The sequence below is a fragment of the Diabrotica undecimpunctata genome, chromosome 2 (genome assembly GCF_040954645.1).
Source record: "Diabrotica undecimpunctata isolate CICGRU chromosome 2, icDiaUnde3, whole genome shotgun sequence".
In the NCBI taxonomy this organism is placed as follows: domain Eukaryota; kingdom Metazoa; phylum Arthropoda; class Insecta; order Coleoptera; family Chrysomelidae; genus Diabrotica; species Diabrotica undecimpunctata.
In genome coordinates, this window is record NC_092804.1 from 163,827,525 (window position 1) to 163,841,469 (window position 13,945).

Below are 13,945 nucleotides of genomic sequence, written 5' to 3' on the forward strand. Positions count from 1 at the left end.
AGCATCTTCATGTGGAGTCATACGTTGCCATGTTATCATATCCACTGGTAATTTTAACATCTTAAAATATAATACCTACCAAATAATGTAAACCAAATTATAACAGATAAATTTGAAGAGGTTTTTACCCTGATATTTAGTGGCTCAAAACATGTACACCTAGACACTGATGATGGACATGGGTTCCGAAAACGTTTTGTCTTCATGACATAGCCCGTTTGGGTTTTTAATATATATACCTTTTATAAAGGATTTTTACTTAAATTTTTTTTAAGTTAATTTTTTTTTAAATATAACTCCGAAATGTGGGAGTCAATGTAGAATAATAAAAGTCACAACCTTCTTTGGTTGTGAGAGCTGGACAGGATTGCAGTAGAATGTAGGGGTTAGATGTGGTTGAATTTGTTAAATGGCCATTGGGTTCTAAATATCAGTGGTTACTATTCTATGGTCAACCATGTGCTGCGTAATTCTTCACAAAAACAGATGGCCAAAAATTAGGCCCAAGAACTAGAAAATTTAACCATGTATTAGCAATATCATAAATGTTTTAAAATATTTCTTTGTCATTTGAAGATTGAAAATAATTACAATATTAAATAACAAATAGAAAATTGACAAGGATAAAATAAATATTATAATTATTATTAGATGAATTTGTTATTTAAAGATTAAATAAAACATATGCGAAGGAGGTTATATATGAATAAAAAAAGGTCAAATTATAAAAAAAACAGATATTGGTTAACTATTAAATATAAAAAAAAATTATTTGAAAAACCTTTATAAAAGGTATATAATTAAAACACCCTATCGGGCTACATCACAAAACGTTTTTTAAATCTATATTCCATCATCAATGTGTCAAAGTGTACATGTTTTAAGCCACTAAATATTTGGGTAAAAACCAATTAAACCCATTAAATTAAAAATTAACCCGAATTTAAGTTACATTATTACATCTTGTATGTTCAGCTGTTAAAGTTACAATTGGAATTGATAACATGGCAACGGAAGACTCTACAGGAGGTTGCTGGTCCTGAGACAAAGTGTCTACGAGGACTTGTTGATAGCAACTCGACGAGTCGCCAAATGTAGGCAACCAACTTATTCTTTTTTTAAAAGTGATGATAATAATGCTGAATAAGCAATATTTCAGATTATATATAATCACAAAACGTACTCAATATTGTGTTATACAGTGGGTGATCAAATTATTATAATCAGTCACAAAAGTTTAAGTTTTTCAAATTTGTTCAAAAATTTTATTTATTTATTTATTTATTTCATCGGTAGAACCTTTTACAATAAAATACAACAAATAGTAAAAAGTAAAGATCATGTACAATAAACATCAAAACAATAACAAGGAAACAAGTAAACAGTTAAAATTTGTACATTAAAACAGTATATCAAATCACAAAAGTTAGAAAAAATATATATATAAAAAAAACCAAGATTAGTAATTACATTTTTAAGTTGTCTTTTGAAAGCATTAATGTTTGGGCTGAAAGGATTCAATAGAAGGTCATTGCAAGAGCTGAGCATTCTCGGCAAAGGGAAAATGACGAGCATAATCATATAATCATTATATAAATAATTATATGATTTATAAGAAAATTATATGCTGCTATACGATTAAGGTATGCCAATATATTTTGTCACTAATAACCTTACTTTTTTGACGTTTAAAGCTTTAGATCTGACATTTGTGTCAACTTACGTGAAAACATACACATTGTAGTGAATTTGCGCTTGGAGTTTACAACTGAATTTGTATGTTTTTAAAATGATTTTGAAAGATTAGTATCGTTTTATCTTTGTAGTATGTTTTATGTATCAACAGTGAATGCGAGTAAAAAAACTATCAGTTTTAATTTTAGAGACATTTTCAAAAATTTCGATTTTTGAGAAGAAACTCATATTGGGTAAGGTTAAACGTCCCTGTGTATAAAATGGTGGAGATAAAGACACTTTTATTGAATACAAAGCTTTCCCATCGTCAGATAGCTCAACAACGCCAAGTAGCGCAAGCAACAGCGAGCATTATCACGAAGAAAATTGATACCAAGAAACCCCTGACTCACCAGCGTGCCCAAAAATGTGGTCGAAAGCATGTCACTACACCCAGAGACGAAAGAAAATGAGGAATATCTTCGTAAAAAATAGAAAGAAGCCAAGAAAAATCCTTACGGGACTTATTCGTGAAGCTGGGATGCCAGTTTCTGACATGACAGTCCGCAGAAGGCTTGCTGAGCAAGGTTTCAAATCATGTCGCCCTACCAAAAAAACCAAGGTTGACTATTGCAATAATGATAAAGAGACTGGAATGGGCCAAAGAACACCAAAATTGGACAATTAAGGATTAGAATAAGGTAAATTACGTCACTACTAAAGTTTAAATCCCTTTAACCACTGTTTTTATCCTAAAAAATATCTTATAGTTTTTTTTATTCACAGGTTTGTTTCTCCGATGAGTCTACAGTGGAGATACTCATGGATAAGTCGGGCTTTCGTCCGAAGGCAAGTGGGTGAAAAATATCACAAGGATTGCATAGTGGAGCGAGTAAAGCATCCCCTCAAGATCACGGTATGGTCTGTGATCAGCAGTAAGGGTACAGGGAGGCTGTACGTTGTGAATGGAATAATGAATCAACATCAGTATATTGAAGTTCTGGAAAGAAGGCTCATGCCGCAAATCAAAGACTGCTTGGCGAATCGGAGGATTTTACCTTTATGTACGATTCAGCACCATGCCATAAGGCAAAAACGGTAACATTGTACCTGGAAACAAAGAAAATTAAAGTACTGAAGTGGCCAGGTAATTCCCCAGACCTCAATCCAATCGAAAATCTATGGGAGCTTATGAAGAGGGGGATTGCCTAGGAAACTGTCACAGATAAGCAGCAGTTAATTGAGAGACTCATTGCCACCTGCCACAGAAACAATAAAATAAAAGAAGACTACCTGAGAAACATTCAAAGCATGCCAAGCAGGATCAAAGCTGTCATCAAAGCTAAAGCAGGTCACAAAAAATATTAAAAAAAATTGTTATTTAAGGTCAAAGAAAAAAATATTTTAAAATTTTGTAAAAGAACGTGTTAATGATCTATTTTTATATTATGTTCACATCATTAGACACATCATTATTCTTTATTAAACAGCAAAATACAAAGCTTTTGAAGTGATCATAATAATTTGATCACCCACTGTATATTCCACATATTAAAGTACGTTAGATAAAAAAGGTAAAATCTCAGGTCATCCAAAACTAATTTCTGATAGGAATAATAGAATATTAGTAAAAGTTTGCAAAACAAGTTCAACGAAATACTCTAATAAATACACTATGAGCACGTGTGCTTTGTTGTACAGTAGTTTCCAGCCTCTTCTGGTGTCAAGCAGTAACTAACTTCGCAAAAATATAATTATTAAATTCACTAGACAGTTCGGACTGGGATTAGCAAACCGACAACTTTAAACTAAACAAATTAACGTAGTTAACCAATAAGAGCTGAAATACACAACCAATTTTCGACCAATTCACCTGCAACGTTACTCTTGTGAACATGGTTTTCCGGGCAACAATACTTCTTTAGTTGGTGTTATTATTACTCATATACGAAAAATAGAAACCTCCAGAAACCTCGAAATACACCAGGATTAAAAAGGAAAGACAACTTGACACAATAATTGAAATGATAAATAAATTAAAAAATTAAATTAAAAAGATATAACTAATGCGTAGTCGATTTACCACTACCTCCTTTTTTTTCTGGAAGCCAAAGTCGGACATTGATAGAAGTTTTGATCTCTTTAAGCTTAGATCTCTTTGAGTTTCATCAATGCCATTAAAATATTATAAGAATATCATTTTAATTAACTGCTTATGACAGTGGATGCACTTTTTATTTCATTTTCATTTTTATTTTCTTTGATTGCAAAATGTAAACAACATATTCTTGAAGCATCGGTCGACTTCATATTGATTCCTATATATTTTACCAGTTTGTTGGCCCAAAGCATTTCCGTGGCCAATATATTTATTGGTCTTTAAATTTTTACCGAAATGACTCAAAACCTTGTTCAATTTTCGGAAGTACTTGTTGAAAAATTCATTTCAACGAACATTTCTACTTCAATACTTTCTGTATATTTAATTCAATTCAGTCTATATGGCCCTTTGCAACTTTTCTTGGCCTGGCTTGAGAAATACTACCCTGTTTTTCCAGTACGTGCGATGAATGGGATACAATTCAGAACGGAATCTGATCGTCCTTCAGGATTGGATTGGATCTTGTGCAAAATCTGAAGTGCATCATAATATATAAGCTAGAAAGTTACGTATTCTTGTAAAATTTTAAAAGTGGAATTTTTAAATCATATATTCAGCCAGTAATGAAAATATAAATAACAGAACGGATATATACAAAGATTTGAAAAGTTATAGTAATAGTGTGGAATCCTTTTAAAAATTAGAATTCACAATACATATACAATGCATACACACAACCAAACTTATATGAAATCACCATGTATTTTAAACCAATATGTTACTTTTGCGAAGAATAAAGGTTTTTATTGAAAATAAACAAACCAATAAAACAATCAGATAACACAGCCCGATACGGTATAGATTATTTGTTTTAGTTGTAAATTTGTAGCATTTCTAAATTCTTTGGATATGTATGTTCTGAAATCCCCTCGTATTTGATACAATATCAAAGTATAATCTTAGTGTATTTCTGTTTTCTTTCGTACAAGTTAAAACACAGAATTCTTCCAATTCATCTTAGCGTCGCCGAGTAAAATAAACCATATTATAGTTTGTTTATATTTCACAGATGTGCACGTCCTGGGCATTCTTTTGCGTTTCATATTCTGCATTTTAAATAAATATTTCTGTCAAGTGTTTTGTTACTCCAAATTATGTGAATTAATTTTAAAAGATAATTGCTCATTCTCGCTAGGATCGCTACCATAGGTAGTCGATTTTAGCTTGGATCCAAATTTTTTCGTCGAATTTGTAAAGTTTTCTGTTTTTGCCCCTTTTCAAGGAAATGTGTAGCAGTGTAAAGTAAATTGTAAAGTATGTGTAGTTACAGAGGAGGTTAAAACAGTATTTAAGAGATTTGTGTCGCCTGCAGCAATTCTGATGTTCCAGTTTCCTGTTTTTTTAAGAAGTCCAGTCTGAAGTTTGTATCTAGTGCCGCCCATTTTAATCCTAATGTCCTAAGCAGCCGATTCGAGATATTTTTTCCACAGTTTGGAGATGCAATTTATGCGTGGCAGAAAAGGTAATCCCAGAAATTTTTCAGTGTATTTTAGTGAAAGTCCAGGTAACTGTTTGTGTTTAATTTCAAAGTAAAGTAAACATTTTTTTATAACAATAATGGCTTTCATAACAATTTAAATTTTTAATAATTAAAAAATTGTAAATTTTAGAGTTTGACTTTTGGCTGCCAATTTATTAGTTTTCAGTTTTTAAAATTTAATGTTAACATATGACAGCTAGCTTTATTATTTTTGATATTTATTTGTTTTGCTTTTAAAAAAGGTTAACTTTCATTGCAGTAACAATTTCTTTGTAAGTTTTTGTAGTACCTCCAACTCCTAGAGTTTGTAAACGGCTAGGACACATGTAAGTTTTTTTGTTATTCTTGTACTCTGTAACAATTAATCTATATAGTAATTTGGTACTGTTTGTGGTGAGACACAATAAATGTTTAATTTTTTTTTCTAACCATTTTGTTTATTTCCCTCTCTAACCCCTTTTTTGAGTTTCATTTAAAAAGATATATTTTTTGTGTTTAATAATTGTTTCTATAGTTACAACTAGCTGTTGTAATGGTTATAATTTGGCACCTCGAAGCGGCGTTCTTTTTAAATTGCTAGAGGTATTTCCTATTTTCTTTTGTTTTATTTGTCCCAAAAGATTCACGTTAGTAGTCCTTTGTTTCATTTTTCATAGTTGCCCCAATCCGACCCCTTGCCATTTACTTATCCACGACCCCAGCTCTCCTAACAAAACCTGAGTGCCGTTCGCATACGTTTTAATTTATTTTGCTTCCCCTTTCTCGACCCTCATAATTTCAGTCTCCAATTTTCTATCCTTTATAATAATACCCCACGTGGTAGGCAAAAATATTTCGTTACAATTTAAACGAAAATAAATAAACTAACTTTTGCTCTTAAAAACGAAAATATGCCTTATGTGGGGTTAAAAAATGAGCAAAGGAGAAAGATTATTAGTCTTGTGGAGCAAGGAATGTTTGAGAGGGACATAGCTTCAGTGGTAGGCGTAAAACAGGGAGTTGTGTCAAAAACCTACACTATGTATCAAGAACTAGAAACGCTTAAGGATAGATCTACATAAAGTCCCCAAAAAGTAATAATGACTTGCCACGATCTTTTTATTGTCCAAGTCGCTAGAAGAGACCCAACATTTTTTCACCCGCAACTTTCGGAAGGTATAGGTGTGTTTCAGTTGAAACGATAAGAAAAAGACTTCGTGTCCTAGTACTATACAGCCGTAGACTGTTACGAGTTACTAAGTTAACCATTCAGCACAAGATCGACACCGTAAATTGGTATCTTCAATATTAAAACTGGAAAATTGAAAATTAGCAGGATGTACTTTTAGACGAAACCAGGATTTGTGAGAAATCATATTACCGATGTCTAATCACGGTAAAATATAACGATATCCTCTATAAAGGCCAAATTCCGCCCTAATATGGTGAAATGGCAAAAACACTATTTTCTAGAAAGGTTAAAATATGTTAATTAAACTCACATTTACTCCCAAATATGTTTAATATAATTACTAAAGAAAAATGGACAAATTATCAGTACATTTTTACTGATGGGTCAAAAGATGCAAATGAGACGGGCTGTGCAATGTTCCATTAAAATAAAAATTACCATCACCAGTACAGCTTACCCAATGAATGCTTAATATACACAACAGAAATGGTGGCAATAATGTATGGCAGTATGTAGTACTAAATCCGACTAGTAACTATGTTATATTTACTGTAAAATTCTTAAAATTCTGTATGAAACTATACAATTAGTATTAAATGTAACAATTACATGGATCAAGGGCCATTCGGGAATAAAAGGCAATGAAATCGTTGACAATTTGCCTAAATCAGCATATATGCTTGGAGAAAAAATAAACAAAAATTTAAGCGACAGATATTGACAGCGGTAGAGTAGACAAAAATAATTGGCATTTACTTTACAGAGAATATGAGACTGTCTTAAACTTCTATCATTGTAACCCTAGGATACCCTCAAAAAGAAAGTTTTACACAGATTCTAATCGACATTTTATAAGGACCATTAATCGGCTTAGAGCAAATCATGCTCTTACGCCATCTTATATGCATGGAATCGGCTTATCAAATACTCCCAATTGTACTTGTGGCAAAATAGGCGATCGAACACATATTATATTAGAATGTGATTTACATCACATTAAATTAGGAAAGGAATTAATAAATTCCAAGTTGTTTTCCAATAAATCTTAATCTTTTAAAATCCACAAGGAAACTAAGTTCCTGTAGCTGTCTGTATATGATGTATCACAAAAAATTTATTTAAAAATCCTTTATAAAAGGTATATAACTAATTATATAATTGTACCATTTTTCAAAGTAAAAACGTTGCACGACAAAATTTATATAAAGTGATGTTACTTATATTTAAAATTTCCAGAACGTCAACCTTAGAGTTCAAAATTTCCTAACACAGCTAATAATACGAAACCCATACGGAACTGCTCGATCTTTCATAGGCGTCAACATGGTATAATAATCATAAAATGTAATCATTATATTGGGAATTTTAGAATTATATTGATTAAAAATAACCAAAATCATTTGTGATTATTAATAATATAAATTTAATAAAATATTCTAAGTCTAATATTTTACAAAATAATAATTATAATTAAATACATTAGACAATTGTCTACAACTGATACGGGAATACTTTTTTTACAAATTTTAATGACAGTTCAGCGTGTGGCAAAATTATTTATTGTTTTTTTAGAGTAAGAATTTTGTTTATGTTTTAATTCTTTACACAATTTAATCATAATATATTATATTATATTAATAGATTGTATTTATAAATACATATTAAATTTATATTAGTAGCTTTAAAAACTAATTATTGTTGTGTATTGTGATTGTGCTATGCCAAAACAACTAAATAGTCTATAAAAAGCTGATAAGCTTACATATAAGATAGATTATTTTGAAGAAGAAATAATGGCGGGACGTTTTTACTATTAATACTCTAAAAGAGATAAGTTTAAAATTTAGAATATATAATTTTGTATTAATGTTTTCTTATGTCTTTTTGTGTGTTGCAGTAGTCTTAAAACTAAGTGTATTTACTGTTAATATAATAGTTTGACAAATAGTTGACATTTTAAAGATTCCTCACTTACTAACTATTCTAATGTTTTGGCAACGCTGTGGAGTTCTGACGTCGTAAATCTTTAATTACGTGCAATCATTTTTATATGACAAATTCTATAGATACCTTTTATAAAGGATTTTTAAATAAATTTTTCCTGAATCTTTTAATATTTTCAAATAATATGAAAATTCTTCATTGCATTTACAAACATGTTAAAATATGTAAATTCAATTTTTAAATAGTAGATAGTCTATACTACAAATTAATAAAAAAAAACATAAAAGAATCAAAAAAATACAAATAGAACAAAAAACCTAAAGCAATACAAAAAAAAAACAAAAAAAAGAAAAAAAAAAAACAAAAAAAAACAGGAAGAACAAAATTTATGTATTCATAAAAATATTAGGTATATGTAGTGCTAACATTGATAACTAAGAACAAGAAAATTTTGACTATAAATCTGCAATCAATAATAATTTTCCCATCGATGATCCATTTTAAAACTCATACATAGCAATAATTATTGACATTTCTTTTAATGCAATTTTTCCACAGTTACCTCTGGTTTGGAAATTGTGGCACTTTTTTTTTTCTACTTTACATAAAGTTTAAATTTGCTTCTTAAAAAACTTTGAAAGAGAAACTCTTGAATTTCTAACGAGAAAACATACTCTAAATGTTTATTTACACGGCAATCGCTGTTTTTTTATTCGTTTTGTCTGAGTATTATATAATCTCCTATTAAAACGCTATGAATTTGCTACTTAAAATCTTTGAGCAGAATAAACATAATCTAATTTTTTATTGACATTGACCAAAGCCGCTATTCGAGCCAATGCAATTTGAGATCCAAAGTTAGGAGAATAAACATTGGCCTGGTATTTCACCAGCCAAGCAGTGCTGGGATATTGCCCCAGTACTATCAATTAAAGCTTAGCCCATCTAGGAGTTAATTAAAAATTTTGGTCTTCCAACGGCCGAACATTCGTTTTTTTTCTGAACTTTGTTTCCCCCGTTTAGAAACTTGCAGACTTGTCGTTGTTCCCTTTAATTCGAAATGTCAAAAATACACTCATTTTAAACTAAAATTTTGCCTTCTTTCCAATAAAAATAGTAAATAATAAATTTAAAACTAAAAAGGAAGAAGAAATTAAAAATTAAGGTGAGATGACACTTGAAGATAATTCGTGCAACGAAGAAGAAAACTAAAACATTAAATATTGTCCTCTTCTTCTTTTAAAAGCTCTATAATCCACATTAAACCATGGTCTTTTTTTCAGGAAGCTATGTAATAACCAACATAAAGAAATAATACAAAAAAATTATTAAAATAAAATGATTGATTGTAATATAAATAAAAATACAAGTATTTTATTTAACAATATTTCAATATGCTTCCCCGTTTCTGCTTTTTTAATAATACGATTGAATTCCGGATCTGCACTTGTTTTTGACTACGTGCATCGAATCGCAGCCAGTGAAGAGGTTCATGGTCTTTTTGCAGTCTAGTCATTCACTATTCATCTTGGGTTCTCATTCATCCTGTTATTTTCACATAAAAGTCCTTGTTAATTATTCAGATTGAATTATTCAAATTGATTGTATTAGAAAGCACCCTATTCGAGGGGATATCGAGGGGGGCTGAATGTAATTGATTAGATAGACTGTATAAAGCAAATTCTGGTTCTTCTGACTGACAATGTGCATTTAGAATTTTTCTTTGTTAAACTGAAATTAAATTTTTGTATAATCAAGTGTCAATACTGATCTGCTATTGTCAAAATTTTTCAGTTAACTCAAAATTTGTTCCTCGCTCTTCGTAAAAGTATCAAAATTTAGTTTTACTTCTTTCTAGGATTTATAAAATAATTTTCAATTTACTACAATGATTTTAAATACTAACAAGTAACTGATATACTTTATAACTAAAAATAGCTTTTTTCGTAATTGGTAAGTACTTGTCTTATTACAGAATATTTACCTTGTATCTGTTCGTTAGAATTGAAAGGGGAAAAGTCCACTTTCACAGTAAATAAAGGTATGCAGCCAATAATACACTTAAAGGTATTCTCTTTAGAATGGTGCTTAATAGGTGGTTGTCCAGGTAATATTACTAAAATTGCAAATCAGATGTCCACTATGCTATTTGTTGCAAAAATCCCTATGTGGTACATCAGCCTTTTTTGCATAGCACACTGATTCTTAAAAAGATGGTAGTCCAATATATATGGACAACCGCCTGTCAGCTGTGTAAAGATGAGAGTTATAAGCTAATGTTTTTGCATGGTTATAGATAAAAGTAACTTTTTTCTTTATCGAAAGTAATAAGATAATAAAGAAAAACCAGAAATGTCTGAATCAAGAGCAATGAAGATGGTAAAAATGTGTTTATAAAAAAAACAATGAAGGTAAGTGAACTTTTTTCTGTGTACTGAGAAAATCTTCAAAATGTTGTTGTGAAGTGTAATATATTGCAGAGTGTAACCTACTTTTTCATGCTTAATAACAAGAGCTTAATTTTTAATAAAACTATGTAAGGAGTGTCGCAATAATTGAAGCATTGTTATTTTATTGATATTCCTGATGTTCACTCTACTTATGTGCCTGAATCTAATTCATCTAATAAACAAAACGTTGCCAATGAAAATTTCTTCGTGAATGAAGAAATTGAGAGTGAAAACATATTTGATATACTTTCTTGTAGTAGATATTCTAACAACTCTGTGGATGACATAACATATGAACCAGATGATAGCAGTATTAGTGATGATTGTAAGAAAAATACAACCATTTCCTGTGTTGAAGAACATGATCACAGAAAGGTGCTTTCAAAAAAACTGAACATGGATAACAGTATTGAAGTGAACGAGGAAAATAAAACTGAAACAAATTTAAAGAAAACTAGAAAGAGAAAGCAGAAGCCTTCAACTTTTAAACGTTACGTAACAAAGGAGAAGAGACGATTGGGAAGGAATATGTTGGATTTAAAAATAAATTGAAACAAGCTAAAGAAGAAGGTCTCTCGTGTAATAGATTATGTAGGTTTAAATGTACTACTAATATACAGGATAATGTTGACCATATGTTGATATGACCATAGAAGACAATTTATTGCACAAATTGTTGACGTGGGTACTGTTAGCAGAAGACGTTCTTACACTAAAACTCTCGTCTCAAACGGATCTAAAACAAGGGTGTGCAAGTCATTTTTTTTTAACTACACTTTTCATCTCTGAGAAAATAGTAAGAAATTCAATAATGAAAAAAATTAATGATGCGAATGGGTTGGTAATCAGTCATCATGTACCTAATCACCAAATTTCAAAAGAGACAAAACAATTGGTTATGGAACACATATATTGTTTTCCGAAAATTGAAAGTCAATATTATCGCAATAGGTCTGGAAGATACTAACTAAATCCAGAACTAAACGTAACAATAATGTACAAATTATATTTAGAGTGTATTAATGAGAAGGAGTATGCAAAAGAACCTGCCGTAAAGAAAAGTATGCACCGGAAATTTTTTTCTACCGAGTTCAACCCTCATTTTAACTAACATTGATATATGTGTTACCTGTGACAGTTTTAAAAATAAGCGAAAAGAGATCATAATGGAGTTAAAGTTATTTTAAAGAAAAAGATCATTTAAATCACGCAAATCAGTTATGGACATTTAATTTTACTGTATATAATGACAGTACTGCCGAAGGTTCATGCTTCATATGGGACAAGTCTAATGCAAAAAGGAGTGGCAGCGAGATACCTTCCGCTCTAATAATGTGGATAAAAATGCACCTTCTATAACAGAAGAGTATTTTTATCAGACAACTGCTCTGGCAAAAGACCGAAATTATTTTTTATTTTGCATGCATATCTGGGCTGTCCATAACACCTCAGTAGTTAGTATTCATCATCAATATTTACTCAATGGGCAAGCAGACACAACACATGCATTTATGGATGCAATGGACCCAGTTCATAAGGACCTGCAGTTTTTTAAAACTGCAGGTGCTATTATTTATGAGCTGAAAACAAGTGACTTTTTCAACTTTGAAAAAATGAGCAATTAATCGACAAGTTTGTTTATTAATAAAACACGGAACACAGACAATGAACCCTTTATGTCCTCTAAAATTGTACACTTTAAAGTCGAAAGAGATCACAATGGGATTATGTTTTATAAAACAACGTTTTCCCAGGAAAATTTTAAAACTGTCAATTTTAAAAGTAAAATGAGAAGTTCTCTCGATGGTCTCCTACCAAAGATATTGGACCAAATAAATAATAAAAAATTAATTTTAATTGATAGTTCAAAATATAACCAACTAATAGAATTGCTAGAAAGTGTACCTTCCATATACCATTCCTTCTACAAATCTTTAAAAACAACAAAAAATAAAGTTGTCGTTAACGAAGACAACTGCTTTTTAATTTAAGTTTTATATTATTTTTATAATGTTATGTTAAAAATACAAAACTACTTAACAATAATATCAACTTGTATTTTTATTATGACAGCGCTTATCATATCAGATTCGAAAGTGTTTTTTCTCTTTTCTATTTCAAAAAATTAAAATCAGTTGTGAAAGTGACGCCAAAGTGATTCCAGCAATGTTAACACTGTTAAGAATAAAAATATAATATAAAAGGTCAAGAAATGGCTATGGTATCATACAAAAATTATTTAAATTTCACACGCTACTTATATTACAGAACTAAAGTAGGTAGTAATATTGGTTCGGTTTAAATTTATATCATATTATAATTATTATCAATTTATTTTTCCATCAAACCAAATAAAAAAGTATAAAAAAATAAAAAAAATTTGGTTCCGCCCGGGATCGAACCGGGGACCTTCTGCGTGTGAAGCAGACGTGATAACCACTACACTACGGGACCGTTGGAACAGTTTGAGGCTGCGTAATTATTAAATTTAAAGAAACAGAAATAATGAATTTAAGTTAACATTATTTAATTTTTTTAATTAATTAAATTAAATTAGTCTCCTTCATTCGTAGTAGCTCATACAGTATTAGCCACTAACTCCTTTATGACTTACCTTAGTTATGGTATAAGTATGATGTTAAATACACTATAATTTTATACCTACATGTCGATATCTTTTTCCTACATTACAGTCTCCATTTAATTATGTCTATACGCCACCCGCTCTCCTTTTCGGTTGTAATATATTCCGCAAACTCTAAACTTTGGTTTGGTTTTGCTTGTCCAGTCTTTTCTTCCCTTTTTTTCGAAAATATATACCCAACATCGCTCGTTCCATTGCCATATATATTCACTTCAAATCTTACTGTTAATATCACATCACACTGTTACATCCTTCATTAGTATCGAAGTTTGGGCTCCGTAGGTATCTAAGTATCTAGAGGATGTGCTGATTCGAGATCGAAGATCGCTGATCTTCTTCATTAAGTTTTATTTTCGTTACAGAGATTGGTAATCGTCATGTCAGCTTTGACTTTCAAAGCAACCACTTTAAAAAGTTGTTT

The 13,945-nt window shown here is 30.4% G+C and overlaps 1 non-coding gene across 1 annotated transcript; it reads right to left on the reverse strand.

The window, feature by feature from the left end:
- Positions 1 to 13,261: 13,261 nt before the first annotated feature.
- TRNAV-CAC (transfer RNA valine (anticodon CAC)) lies at positions 13,262 to 13,334 on the reverse strand. Its single transcript has one exon. It is a non-coding gene; the product is annotated as a tRNA-Val (tRNA).
- Between the last annotated feature and the right edge of the window lie 611 nt (positions 13,335 to 13,945).